General features: G+C 38.9%; 1 long non-coding RNA gene across 3 annotated transcripts in view; it reads right to left on the reverse strand.

The window, feature by feature from the left end:
- Positions 1–14,481, reverse strand: part of LOC124988820 (uncharacterized) — a 234,807-nt gene extending 220,326 nt beyond the window's left edge. For all 3 annotated transcript variants that reach the window (XR_007109500.1, XR_007109501.1, XR_007109499.1), the window contains exons 1-2: positions 14,382–14,481; positions 13,749–13,832 (exon numbers count right to left, since the gene is read on the reverse strand). This is a non-coding gene — a long non-coding RNA (uncharacterized LOC124988820). The remainder of the gene's footprint in view (positions 1–13,748; positions 13,833–14,381) is intronic.
- Positions 14,482–15,092: the final 611 nt, after the last annotated feature.

The following is a 15,092-nucleotide window of genomic DNA, read 5'->3' on the forward strand; positions in this document are numbered from 1 at the left end:
ACAAATAAGGGAACAGATACAGACAACAGGATAATGCAGACGTGCTCAAAAAGGTTATGTTTGTCTAAGTCAATTTATCCCGTGCTCAGAGAAGAAACAACAGCTTTGCACCATGTAGCAATCAGTGGTGTGCTAAATTAAGCCACTGGGAAATGCCTTGATTTATTTAACACTGATTTTCTGTGAAGGACAGAAAGTACCTTGCAAAGAATTCATAACTCCAGTAAAATTGGCAATAAGAAAATGTCACACTTGTAATTGAAAAGGGCGAAATGCCTACATCAGTAAATCCCAGAAGGTGTCATTAGGAGCAAATAACTAAGTAACTTTACTGGCCACTCAGATATCTCTCAGAAACTTTCTCCCAGAATCCTGTCATGGGACCTTGTGGCAGGGTGGCACAGGGATTAACTTTAGGTTGACTCTAATTCTCTTAAGTGCTGGTTGCAGTACAGTATGCAAAACACGGTTCTTGGGAGAATCCCCATGCTGGTTTTCTTTGTTGCTGATTAATGCATGAAATAGTCTTTTTCAGATTAGATCAATAAAAAGAACTCTGAGAATAATCCCCTCACCCAGGTGACGTTTCCTCCTGAACCTATATGAATCAGCTTTCTTGTGGTAACAAACACTCAAATCTCAGCGGCTTATACGTTTATTTCTCACCCAGTTACATGCTAGCAGCTGTTCCTTTGTTGTTGTGGCTTTGCTCCACGTCGCTTCTCATTCCAAACCAGGCTACGAGAATAGCCCCTATTTGGGACACAACATCATGCTTGAAGTAGGGAGGGAAGAGCAAGAGCCAGAGCCACATCTCAGAACTGCCCTTTCAGTGGCTGCTTGGAGGTGCGTCATTGCACTTCCATTGGCTGAAGCAAGTCACATGGTTGAGCTGGTACAGAGCAGGAAGTGTAGTTGGTGGAAGTGGAGCTCTGCACGTCTCATGGCAATGGGCAAGAATGTGTAATTGCCCTGCATGGAAGGGAGTGAATCTATGGGAACAACAATATGATCTACCAAAGGACCCAATCAGTACATTCATCCTAAGTACACCCTTCCTCTGATAGATGATGCTGACATTTATAAGGTATGTGGTTCTGAACCCTCCTAGTTTCTTAACTCCTGAATTAAATCCTGGATTCCAAGTTCAGTTCTGTTCTCCCCAGGATACAGGATTTAATCCATCTTCTTTCTTTCTCAGACATTACCAAGCTACTGTGTACCAGATCCATTTCCATCTTCCCAGGAATATTTGTGTATTCAAACAAATGAAAAGACTGAAAATCAAAATTCTCCCTGCTAGCTAGAAACCAGTATGTCCAGTGATATTCTACTGACTCTTTCCAACACACCACATTGCCTACTATGCAGAATTGCCCTACCCAGGAAAGGGAGCCAGGTATGGGATGGGAAGAAATGAGTTTTCAGGGCTATTTTAAGGCCTTAGTAGGCCCCAAGTACTTTTATGATGAAGTCCCACTCTACATCACACAAAATATATCAAAACAAACCCTTGCCCCACTTTAAATATAGTTTTTGGCTGTCAATTTTTTGAGAGGATGTTAATAATTTTGCTTTTCAAATTATTTGGCTACAAGTAGCTTTTGATTTATGGTTGGCCATGATCTGTTAGCTATTACCATGTATGCTTAGGAATTCTTTCAAAATAAGAAATTTCTGCTTCCAAAGTTATTTTCAAATGTGATGAAATTTGTAGAAATATTAAATTTGGCAATTAATATAGTTGACAGTGTTATATATGTAGATTTTAATTGAACTTTTATTAATTCAACTTTCCAGTTTTCTCATATTATTTTGAGCCAATACATGTTTTTTTCAGAACTCAAATATTTTCATGGGCCTCTGAAAAACTCATAGGTTCCAGAATACGTGCATCTACTGCCCAAAGGACAAAACAGCCCCAACGATGCTTTATCTCAGATCTAGTCTGGGGGAGGAAAAATACTTCCTCAAATATGGAGCCCAGAGACAAAGCCTTAAGAAGGAACTGAAATTAAAAGTCTTGTATTAGTCAGGCACAGAGGTATGCCCCTGTAGGTGACCCCGGAGGCTGAGATGGGATGATTCTTTGAAGTTCAGTGTTCAAGAGCTGCTCGGGCAACATAGTGAGATCCCATCGAAAAAAAAGAACTCATATTGCCCAAAGATTGAAGCATGTGTGAGACAACTGGGCAAAAGCCAGGAACTTGAAACTAAAGTGAGGAAGAGGAGAAGGGAGGGAGAATGGGAAGGAACACAGGTGCTTGGGTACTGAGGTACAGGCATCAGCACCCCTCAAGGCTTCCTGGAGGTGGGACTTGTTGAAGAGCCGACTTTAGCATACAGCACATTTTTGTGGTGATCTAGGGCCAGAAATGTGCTTTCGCTTTGTGACTCCAAGTGAGTCTACCACGTCCCCACCCCAAGACTGCAACAACACTCTCCTCTCTCTCTCACGTCCTCCCAGAGGCCTCTGCAGCTCCCATTCCAACTCCTTGCATGAGCATCTCCCTTCCCTTAGTGGCCCCAAAACATTTGACTCTCCTGAACTGACGGTTTAGTGAAGGGGCTCTGACATTCACACCAAAAAAGGCCTGTGTCCTTGCCTATGTGTTTATTTCTTCTTGATCTGATTGGTCCAAAGCAAATTGTCCAGTTGCTATGGAAGATTTCTTAAGTCAAGCTGCATGTTCCTGAGATTGAAAGTGATTTCCACATTCTACTCTTTACACTTGCACTTCTGACACTGTGATGCCTACAGTCCTATGACCTTAACAATTAAAGGAGTTCTCTGATTGGGTTGGAACATCTCAGTCCCCTGACTTTTCTCATTTCTCATCCAAATTATTTTCCAGCCTACAAAGACCACTAGGTTTCCATTTGATTTTGAAGCAGAGGCCACCGTTATATCACATCAGTAAAACTGTCTCAGGTATGTCTTCACCCAATCCCAGAAAGAGAACATCCAGAATCTAGTTCCTATTTCACTTTTTAATAAAAATATATTTTCACTCTTAGTAATGATGACCTGATGGACAAGGACCAAAATCTCAAGTCTGACCCTCAGGCTTAACCTCAACTCTTCACCATGAAAACTGACTGGACACTTTCTAAAGTAGTCTCTGATCACAGAGCTTAATGGCAGCTTTTTGTTCTTGGTAAAGCGCTCTTTTGGAGAGAAGTTTCACCAGGGGACACATGGCTGCCTACACTTTCCTAAACAGATCTGGAGGGAGGTTCAGTGATCACACAGAGTCCATCATGGCTGAGGCTCATGGAAGAAGAAGCCTGGCACTGAGGGTGCTAGATGTTGGACATACCAGGCCCAGCATTAGGAGGGGAGGTCATCTGACTTGACACTAGTATCTGGAGGTCATAGCACACAGTGAGTGGTGTCCACACAGGGACTATGCCACCTGTGTCACTATACATGGGAAACCAGACACAGGGAACTGAGCCTGATGACAGACAACGGTGTTGGGAATGGATCAAGCAAGCAAAAGCTGGAAAAGTCATTGTGGGTCACACGATTTGGGATTTCATGGAAATACTTTTCTACTGAACTGTTCAGAGCCATAACCTCTAGTGACATGTTGCTACTAAGCACCTGAAATGTGTCTAGTATAACCAAGGAACTGATTTTTTAAACTATATTCAATTTTAATCCATTTAGCTTTAAAAAGTAATCAGTTACTGAAAAAGTTTCACATGGAATATTTTAGTCAGCTTTTTTGATGCTGTGACTAAATGACCCGACCAGCACAACTGTAGAGGAAGAAGAGTTTATTTGCGGCTCACAGGTTTCAGAGGTCTTAGTCCATAGAAGGCCGGCTCCATTTCTCAGGGCTTGAGTGAGGCTGAACATCATGGCAGGAGAGTGTGGCAGAGGGAAGCAGCTCATGCGACCATCAGAAAGCAGAGTGGTCTCAGCTTGCCAGATACAAATATATACCCCAAAGCCACGCCCCAATTCCCACCTCCTCCTGCCACACCCTACCACTTAAGTTATCATTCAGTTAATCCTTATCAGGGGATTAAATCGCTGATTGGGTTAAGACTCTTACAACCCAATCATTTCTCCTCTGAACCTTCTTGCATGGTCTCACACGTGAACTTTTGGGGGACACCTAACATTTCAACCACAACACAAGACTAGAAAGACATTTGATCTCTTTCCTGTCATAAGTTTTATGTGATTTAAACACATATTAAGTGTGCATGAAAATTTTGTTTACAAATTGAGATGTGCTGTAAGTGTAAAATACATGCCTAATTTCAAAGATTAAAATGAAAAGAATATAAAATATATCAATAATTTTATGCTTATTATATATTGAAATAAAAATATTATATTGTTTAAGTAAAATATTATTAATATATTTTATTATTTATCATTAATATTAATTTGTTTTTATAATATGTTAATAGACTATATTTAAATATAGATGTAAATATAAATATTCATATACCTAAGAATATATAAATGTATACTTTCATGTACATAAGAATATATTAATATATCATTGAAACTAATTTTAAAGGTTTTTCTTTACTCTTTTAATGAGACTCATAGAAAAATTTTAATTGCATATGTGATATATATTTCTATTGGACAGGACTACTTTATTACTTATAGGCATACACATCTCTCTAGATTGTTTAATAAATACAATTCACTAATTATATTTCTAAATTATATTTACAAGCAAAATATAATTTATAATTTTAATGGTCAGATACTGAACAAACTATTTGGTAACCATTTTTTCACTTCTCAATATATCAGGAGAATCTTGCCACATCTGTAGATATTCATCTACAACCTCATACGGACTAAAATCAATGAGAGATTCTTATTTGCCGGAATGAACTTACTGCTGAGCAAATTATATGTGTTGGATCTCCATTTCTTAGACTTCTTCCTAAAATACCAAGTGCAGAGAACTAGCAGGTGGGGTACCCTGGACCATTCAATGAGATATGTTTCCAAGAATCTGAGTAGGGACCTGGATGAAAAGAGTGTTTATGAGCTAAACCTTTCATATTACATTCGCCCTAGTTGCAGTAACAGTAACAGACAATCATCTGTCAATAGTATCTGTGGGCTAGACTCTCATACAGACTTATGATCAGGCAATAAATACTATTTTTAGGAGGTGACTGTATAGTTGACAAATCAAGCAGTAGCCACAGACGGCCTCTAAGCAACCAACACAAAACAGATTGATGGGATTTGCTGCACTTAGAAGTCTTATAAGAGAAGCGGGAGTAATAAAGTCTCAAAATAGGCTGTCTTACATAAAATTTTTCCCTTAAACGTTCACTTTTGAAGTTCATTTCAAATATAGCAAATTTGGACTTCTCATTCTTAAGGAATAGTTTTATTGTCCATAGGCCTACATAGACTGGCAGAGAGGCTAAATTATTTCACAAATTTCCAGATACCCAAGGAATAGTTAATGGCACCAATACTCCTTGCACAGTAAAAACTGTCCTAAGACAATATCCACTAGTAAAGCTCCTTCTCAAAGAGGCAGCATGGTATAGGGTTTCTGGTACACTAAGACCTGCACGTGAATCTTAGATTCACATTTAGTAGCTGTGTGACCTTAGAATGTAATTTAGCCTTCCTAAGTCTCAGTTTGCCCATCTGTAAAAGAAAACAATAACAAAGGCCTTTTGTGTCGATGTGAATAAAAAAATTAGTATTTCATTCAATGCCTTCTTTTAAGTATTTTTGTGCTAGGTACATAGTAACTGGTATATAATAAGCACTCGGTAAAGCTTTTTAATGTTCTTTTCCACCTTACTGAAACATCTAACCTGATTAGAGAATACACAGGTAGAAGAGAAGAGATGGGAAGAACATAGAAATAAAACGTGACATCCTGCTACAACAAACTAATAGGATTATATATTTTTAGGAGGTATATTTCTCATTTCATTTATCCATAGTGATTTAATTTTAAAGGTATTTTTTCAGCTTTTTTTTTACAACTTATTTAAAAAGTTTGCTATTACTAAACAATTAGTTTCTAATTTTACACTCTTACAACTGCTGTAGTGAGCAGGTGTGGTGGTGCAGGCCTGTAATCCTAGTAGTTTGGTGGTGCTGAGGTAAGATGATCACAAGTTCAAGCCATCCTCAGCAATTTAGTGAGGCCCTAGGTAGCTTTTTTAAAAAAATTTTGTTCTTTTTAGATATACATGACAGTAGAGTGTATTTTGACATATCATACATACATGGAACATAACTTCCCATTCTCGTGGTTGTACATGACGAGGAGTTACATTAAAGGCGTTTTAATGGAAGTCTACTATAATATAGTCATTTGCTCTTTCTTTTATATTACACCGACATCTTGTGGTCATCTGAAGACCAGTCCTGGAAATTGACCCTTGTCATTCCCACATTAACTTCATCTGCACAGATGCTGTTAAAAGAAGTTGAGTCTCTATATTCAAGAATTAAGTAACAAAACCAGACCCAAATATACACTTATTTTGGAAATTTTAGAGGCATTGCATAGATAATTATAAGAATTCGGATTAACTGAATAATTGGCATATTGTTTTGTACTGTGAATAATGAAATATTTATTAATTTTGATTAACAGTTTAGTATTTCCACATTTTGACTAAGAGACAAAACTTCGTTTTTCAAATTTTTGCAAGCCTTCAAAAATCTTATATCTATAGGCACTGTATCCATAATGGTATATATGTTGGATGGAATGGCTTCTCAAACTTGAGTGATCATCGAAATCTTAAGCAGGGCTTAAGAGATTGCTGACCCACCTCCAAAGTTTGACAACATGACTTTGAGGTGGAAACTGAAATGTGCTTTTCTTACAAGTCTCCTGGTGTTGCTGAAACTCCTGGTCCACAGACCACAGTTGAGAACTACTGTGCATTAGCACCTGGTAGAATTCAGATCAGGATCAGTTAGTTCAGAGTCTCAGACCATTGGCAAGGGAAATGGAGTGGTGGATCTTCTGTTGTGTTTTATTTTTTGGTTTTGGTAGTGGGCGTTACCCAGGGGCCTGTCACCACTGAGCTACATTCCCAGTCCCTTTATGTATTTTTATTTTGAGACAGAATCTTATATAAGTTGCTGAGAGTCTTGCTAAATTGCTGAGGCTGACCTTGAATTTACCATCCTCCCACCTCAACCGTCTCCAGTTACAAGGATTACAGGCCTGTGCTACCACACCTAACCTGCATACAGTGAATTTTGAGTATCTGTTATTGTGAAATGCACAAAGCATTTTATCCATGAAAGTTAGCATTTTTATTAGTTTTAGATGAGAAACAAAAAGGGTGTGGGAAGCCCATATCCTTGAAAGAAATACACACTGTCTAAACACTTTTGTAATGCAGGACAGGCGAGTGAGAAAGAACCACTTTGAAACAGCAGTGACTGAGGCTAACAGGCCCTCAGGACCAGCCACTGTATCATAGCTTTTAGAATAGGATTGCAGCAAATCTGGAGTGCCCTGCAGAGCTGTGACTTGGCTGTCCAAATGATGTTACCAGCGAGGATAAATTTGAAGCAGCAAACAACCTGGACCAGAAGGACCGTGTTTAGCAGCGCCCCCATGTGGCAGTAGCTGGTATAGCCGCACTGAGAGACAACAGAGGGGATTGGAGGAGAACTGCCTCCCTGCATAAAGAACAATCCCCAGGAGAAAGTGGGGCCTCAAAAGACAGAAGCTGGACTCTATTAATAAAGGCAGATTGATCTAAAGAGATTACACAGAAAAGTAAAGAAAATAGCCATATTTTATCACTGAATATTGGTGATATGGGGCATATCTCTAATATATAATTTATTTCTGCCATGGGGAGTCAGGCAGGATTCAAACTTCTGTCTCTAGATCTATGAAAGGTCCAAAGATCCAGAGAAGAAGCAGCTGTCATGGGGTCCTGCTCTGCAGAGGTGTCTGTAGATGCTAAGGAATGCTTGAATTGTTTTCAACATTAAGATTTGCTGTATAGATTTCTGTCTGGGGGCTGTAGACAAACTAACATTCTTCCAAAACCTAGAAATACACTCATCTTGGGGGGTTGGGGTTGTGGCTCAGTAGTAGAGCGCTTGCCTTGCATGCATGGAGTGTTGGGTTCTATCCTCAGCACCACATAAAAATAAATAAAGGCATTGTGTCCATAAACAACTAAGAAAAATATTTTTTAAAAAATTAAATAAAATAAAGACATTGTGTTCATCTACCACTAAAAAAAAAAAGTTTTAAAAAAAAGGTAAACGTTGGGTTTTGCCTCAAGTTGCAAATTCTGGGGGTGGAGACCAGAAATCTTCGTTAAAATATGGTCAACATTCTTTTTTTTAAAAATTTTTTACACACTGCATTTTGATTCATTGTACATAAATGGGGTTTCATTTCTATGGTTGTACAAGATGTAGATTCATACCATTCATGTAATCATACATGTATGTAGGGTAATGGTGTCTGTCTCACTCCACCATTTTTCATACCCAGCCTTCCTCTTATTTCCCTCTAAGTAATCTAAAGTTCCTCCATTCTTCTTTCACCCCCCACTGCCTACCCCCATTATATATCATCATCCACTTAACAGGGAAAACATTCGGCCTTTGTTGCATTGGGATTGGCTTATTTCACTTAGCATGATATTCTTCAATTCCATCCATTTATCTGCAAATACCATAATATTATTCTTCTTTATGGCTGAATAATATTCCATTGTGTATATATACCACAGTTTCCTTATCCATTCATCTGTTGAAGGGCATCTAAGTTGGTTCCACAATCTAGTTATTGTGAACTGAGCTGCTATAAACCTTGATATGGCTGCGTTACTGTAGTATGCTAATTTTAAGTCCTTTGGGTATAAACCAAGGAGTGGGATAACTGGGTCTATTCCAAGTTCTCTGAGGATTTTTCCACACTGCTTTCCAGTGCACCAATTGACTGCACCAATTTGCAACTCCACCAGCAATGTAAAAGTGTGCCTTTTTCCCTACATCCATGCCAATATCTATTATTGTTTGTGTTCTTGATAATAGTCATTCCAATTGGAGTAAGATGAAATCTTAGAGTTGTTTTAATTTGCAGTTCTAGATGCTAGAAATTACTAGAAATATTGAACACTTTTTCATATATTTATTAAATATTCTTTAAAGCATGTTGTTGAAATCGCCAAAAAAAAAAAGGGAAATTCTGTAGACTTTCAGATAACAAGAACTTAAAAACTACAGTCATGAGGGCTGGGATATAGCTCAGTTGGTAGAGTGCATGCCTTTCATGCACAAAGCCTTGGGTTCAAAACCCAGTACCGCAAAAACAAAACAGAAAAACTACAGCCATGAATGGCAAATACCACTGAGGCTGCCCTGGGAGGGGAGAAGGTTTCCATTTCCCATAATCAGTAGTCTGGGATCTTAGCATCCCCATGACCAGGGCAGATGAAACACCAAACCTAGCTGGTAGAAATGCAATTTTAAATGCCACCTCCCTCCCTGTAAAGTTAGAACACTCACCAAACCAAACCTTTGTTGAAGGAGTGGACTAGGAAAAATCTACCCACAAATACAAAGAAAAATAGTCTCATCTGCCTAGATAGGAAAAAAGAAAATCTCCTCTGGAATTTATAGCCGTGCCTTCCCACAAAGCAGTTCGAGGTTTGAAGCAGCACCACCTAGGTAGTCTGGGAACCCCAGAAGACTTATAGAAGTTAGTAGGGAGATGCTAATATCTCCACTGTGCCTGACTAAAGCAATGGAAACTTTGAAAGGCAGGGCAGTGGGGCATTTGCACAGATAGGGCCTAACGTAAGTTCACAATCAAAATTACAAAACATATTTAAAAATAATCTTTAATAAAAACTTTTTTTAAAAAAAATCTTTCACAAAAGACTATAGGAGACACATACAAAAAAATCCAGAAATATTAGACCCCCTGTCAAAAGCTAATAGAAAGATGAAACAGAATATCAATTAGAGATGGGACCGGGGTGAGAACAAGGTCTGTGCTTGGCACTAATGGGAAATGACCCACAGTGGCTCTCTGAGCTATGTCCTGAGAGTACCCAGGTTCAATGACTCAGTGGAAAAGCCTTTGACTCCATAGTATTCCCTTCCTACTGCAAGTGTTTGTTCATTTGTATTTTATCTCTCTGGTCTATCTCCTCAAATGAAAATCACATGATTTTGTACTTGACCAAAGTACGAAAACAACAACAAAATGAGGTCATGTGCTTCTCCTTATAGCCACGCCCACACCCTCCCCAGCACCTGTTACTGTTTGGATTTATGGAAAGTGCTCAACACACTCTTGATAAGTGACTGGTAGGTCAGCTTTCCTGAAAGGCAACTTTGCTGACTGTTTGCTGAGCAACCTGTCTTCCTGGAACCAGTGGCCTGAGAGGTGACACCTGCTGGTTAGAGGCATCAGAGGTGGCCATCGGTCCTCAGAGGACCTTCCCAATGGAGCACAGGAAGTCAGCTAATGAGAGGGTTAGCAGCCGAACCACCTCATATGCCACCTAAAAGACACTATTTTTACTCTTCACAAGATATTTTCCACTTCAAAATTGTTACCTTTTCCCCCTTGATATATCTCTTGCTTCCCAATTAAGTTTCAAGTTTTCGTTCTTCCAGTTTCAAACCAAAATTCTCTCCCAGGAGATATCTCTCCAAACACTGTTTTACAAAGACAGCTAACAGACCTGGACGGTAGGGTGTGAAGGGCACCTTTGATACGGACCAGGGCACAAACAGCCCTCTCACCCCCAGGGACTAGGCCAAAGGGGCAGCCACTTTAAATAGACAGACTCCAGTCTGCCAGCCTGGCCCTCCCGCTTCATCATACCCCACATCCGAAATCTCCGTTCATCACTCACACTGCTCTGTTTGGTCTGGACAAGGGAGTGACTTTGGCACGGGGTCTCAGGATATTCTTCATGAACTCTGGCATTCCTCCTTGCGGTCTCCTCAGCCACAGTGGATTAGTTCAGTTTCCCCTTTTAATGGAAACTTAGAAGTTAGTGGACAAATTTAAAGACTCACACTGTTGAGAGATCAGATTACTTAGACTGGCAGAATTGAAAGGATAAGGAGAAAATAGCTCCACAGAGAAAATGGTACTTTGAGCAAGACCTGGAAGGAAATGGGGAAAGTATTCCATGGGGAAGGAATAGTGCACACAAAGATGGAGATGTGGGGTGAATGTGGGGCACACCAACGGTCACGGTTGGAATAAAGTGCATCAAATATAACCAGATGAATGGAAAGGATAAATAAAAATTAATATTAATAAGTTGACTGGGATCGGATGGTGGAACATAAAGGAATTAGAAAGTTACTCTAATGTAAGAACCCAAACTGTAGTCATTTATTGAGCACCTACTATGTGCCAAGATCTACCACAGCAAGTAAGGTTACCATGATGTCTCAGACACAGGGTTTGAAATTCCCTCTTGGACCAAATAGTGAGTGTTGAGTGTCCAGTCTAGTGAAACACACATTATGAAATGAACATTTTACTTTGTGACATAAACAAAGGGTTTTGGGAATCAAGAGGGCAGGGAGGGAAAAGTAATAGGGTAGGGTGTAGGCACATTTTAGGATCACTGCAGGGGGAGGCAAATTAGGACTAGACTTTGCAATGAGACAATGAGAGTTTGGGGTGTGGATGGAACGTGTGGGCAGGAAAGAGGGTATTGTTAAGGGAGGAAGCCCGTGTGCTTGGATCAGAGGAATATATTGGTAAATATTTCCTAACCAGCTAGAAGTGGGGGAAGCTCTTGGTTGGCAGCGTTGGATTTTTATTGTAAATGCTTCTGACACGGCCCATTTAAAACTAGCACCTGTAGGTCAACCAGCTCGAAGCATCTTTGACAATTTATCAACAGGCTCTTAGGAGCTGGTAGAGGCATGCTCCAGCACACCACCACTTGGTTTGAATGTGTTGAATTTGAGGTGACTGCCAGACATCTGAGTGGAGGTGACCAGTAAGAGTCACATGTCTGTTGTCCCAATAAAAAGCTGAGCCAAAGCAGGATCTGTATTCAAAATCCCAAAAGGCAACCGTTGGGGGAGAGGCTGGCATGGAGAAATTAAGCTGTAGGCCTCAAGCCCCTATTGAACAAAAGAAAACCAGCTGTAAATTTGTTTATTCTCCAACAGTAGGTAGCACTTCGCCAGTTGAGAGGCACCAAATAAAACAGTGGTTCATAGGCTCTCTGAACTAAAAGCTGACTTCCAATTCACAGACTCTCCAGTATGTTCTTGGAGCTCACTTTCCAAGTAGCCCGAAGTAAACCAGCTCCAGGGTCCCTTCCATGCATGTGTGTCCCAGTACATCGCATAATGGCTTACTGCCACCTGCTGGGAGAAGAGAGGTAGCACTCAAGGGTGAAATCTATCTCAAGAACCAATAACCCTAAGCAGCTGTTAACTTCCTGTTCTCAGTCCTCTGGTGTCCCTGTAGTTGTTACAACAGAGGCCTGTTGAAAATAAAACAGTCTAGACAGTTCAGAGAAACATCCTGCTGCTACTGCCAGTCATTCCGAGAGCTTTCATTTGCCTGGTGAAGGACCCACCCATTGGCCCAGACTTCAGTGAACTTTTTAATTGTTTTTATTGTTACATTTTTTGTAACTTTTTATTGATACATTGCAATTAACATAATGCTGGGATTCATTATGCTATATTCATATAGGTGCTTAAAATAATTTGATCAAGTTCCCTAGAACTTTTTCCTTTCCCCTCCTTCCTCTCCCATCTGATTGCTCAACTCTCCTGATCTCCCTTCTCTTATTTTTATCATTTTAACGAGTGCATTATAATTGTGTATATAGACAACATTTTGTCCCATATGTGGAAGCTAAAGAGACAGGAGAAAGGATAAAAGAGGAATTTTACAAATATAGAAAGGAGACCAATAGAGTAGAGGAAGAGACTCCAGAGGGAGGGAGGAGAGGAGGCACGGGGAAGGAACTCCAGCAGCTATTGCTGCTTTCAGTGAACCTGGAGATCAAAGAAAGGAGCCTCTGCCCATGGGAAGCGGCTGTCAGTGTTGCGCATGCTCCGTGGATGCTCCAGGGGGTAGGCCCAGGGAATTCCCACAGCATCCATGCCTAGATCATGATCACTCCAATCAAATGCCCCTAATGTTTCCTAAGCTAAACATGTTTGAGGCTGATATTTCACTGAGATCTAATAATACTGAAAAATGTTTTACGGTATCCATTTTATCCTGTCGATAAGATGAAAGCTAAATTTCCTGGCAACGTGATTATAGTTTATCAATTCTACATAAAATAATTGCAAGGGCCAAGTATAATTGCTGATATTTACTTCTCTCTTTAATTCACAAGGATGAGGACTTTATAGTGAGAAGGCACAAAAGACATTTTAGAGTCTATTAAAATTATTAATGTGATCACTGCTTTGCATACAATCATAGGATAAAATTTGAAGTTATTTATGACTATGCTCATATGGTTATTATAAAATTTTACCAAGAGTACAAGTATTTCCCTGTATTTTTTTCTTTGTATTACTACTTCTTGTAATATTATTTTTTCTAAGTGTTTTTAAAAGGCAACTACCATTTTTACACACAAAAAAGGAAGCTCATTATTAAGAGAGAATTAAAAGAATTTCTTACACCTCAGAGTGATGGGTAAATTAAAATGGACATTTCCTTCTACCAACAGAGAATACTAACAGCAAAAACAAACAAACAAACAAACATAGAAAACACTACCTTTTCAGGATGAAAGACATTGTGCCCCTCCTAGGATCAGGAGCAAAGCAAAGATGTCCACTCTCTACTGCTTTCAACACAGGACTGTAAGTTCAAGCCAGTGCAATAGAGCAAGGAAAAAAAAAAAAAAGTCACAGTGATTGGAAAAGAAGACATAAGACTATTTTTATTTGCAGGTGACATGATTTTCTATGTTCAAAAATCCCAAGGAATCCCAAAAAGCAAAAACAAAGAAATAAAACACAAAACTAAAGCTAATAACAGGCTATAAGATCAGTATATAAAAACTACTTATGTTTCAACATACTAACAATGACTATTTGAAAACCAAAATAAAAATACAATATCATTTATAATTGCCAAAAATAACTTTAGATTAAAAAATCTAAGAAAATATGCTGAAAACTGAAAAAGGCTAATGAGAGACATTAAAGATCTAAATAAAAAGACAGGGGCTGGGGAGATAGCTCAGTTGGTAGAGTGCTTGCCTTACATGTACAAGGCCCTGGGTTCAATCCCCAGCAAAAATCCAAGCAAGACATGATTATTTTAAAATTTATAAGAAAAGGTAAAAGAAAAACTAAAATAGTTAAGATAAATATGAAAAGAATAAAGTGGAAGGATTCACACTACCTGTTTTGGAGATTTACCATACGGGTAGGTAAACAGACTATAGTACTGGAGGGATAGAAATATAGCTTAGTCACACAGAGTGGAGAACCCAGAAAAATCCACAAACGTACACTCAACTGATTTTGACAAAGGTCCAAAGCAGGCACTGGAGGAGGGGAAGCCTTTCTAGTGTGCAGTGCTGGAGCTATTGGATACTCACAGACAGAAAATGTGAACTTTGACCTAAGCCACAAGCATTGTGCAAACATTAACCCACATTTTCAGATCACAGATTCAAAGTAAAGTGTAAAATGATAAAAATTTTTAAAAACATCATAAGTGAAGAATTCTTAGACCTGATTACAACATCATGATTCATTAAAAAAAAAAAAAAAAAAAAAAAAAAAAAAAAAAAAAAAAAACCTCAGGTTAGCCTTCATTGAAATAACAAATATTTCTTCTGCTATAGTACCTATTACGAGGGTAGAAAAAGATAGACCACAATGTAGGGGAGTTTGTTTGCAAGCTATATACATGATAAAGGACTCATATCTAGGATTTATACATAAAAACTCAAAGCAACAGTAAAATAAATTAAGCCATTCTCTTAGAAAACAGTTAAAAGACATGAAGAGATTTTTTTTTTCCACTGAAGAGGACATACACAGGGCAGATAAGCACATGAAAACATGATTAGCAAATGAAGGCAAATTAAGACCAATGTATCTCTGC

The sequence above is a fragment of the Sciurus carolinensis genome, chromosome 7 (assembly GCF_902686445.1).
Source record: "Sciurus carolinensis chromosome 7, mSciCar1.2, whole genome shotgun sequence".
In the NCBI taxonomy this organism is placed as follows: Eukaryota; Metazoa; Chordata; class Mammalia; order Rodentia; family Sciuridae; genus Sciurus; species Sciurus carolinensis.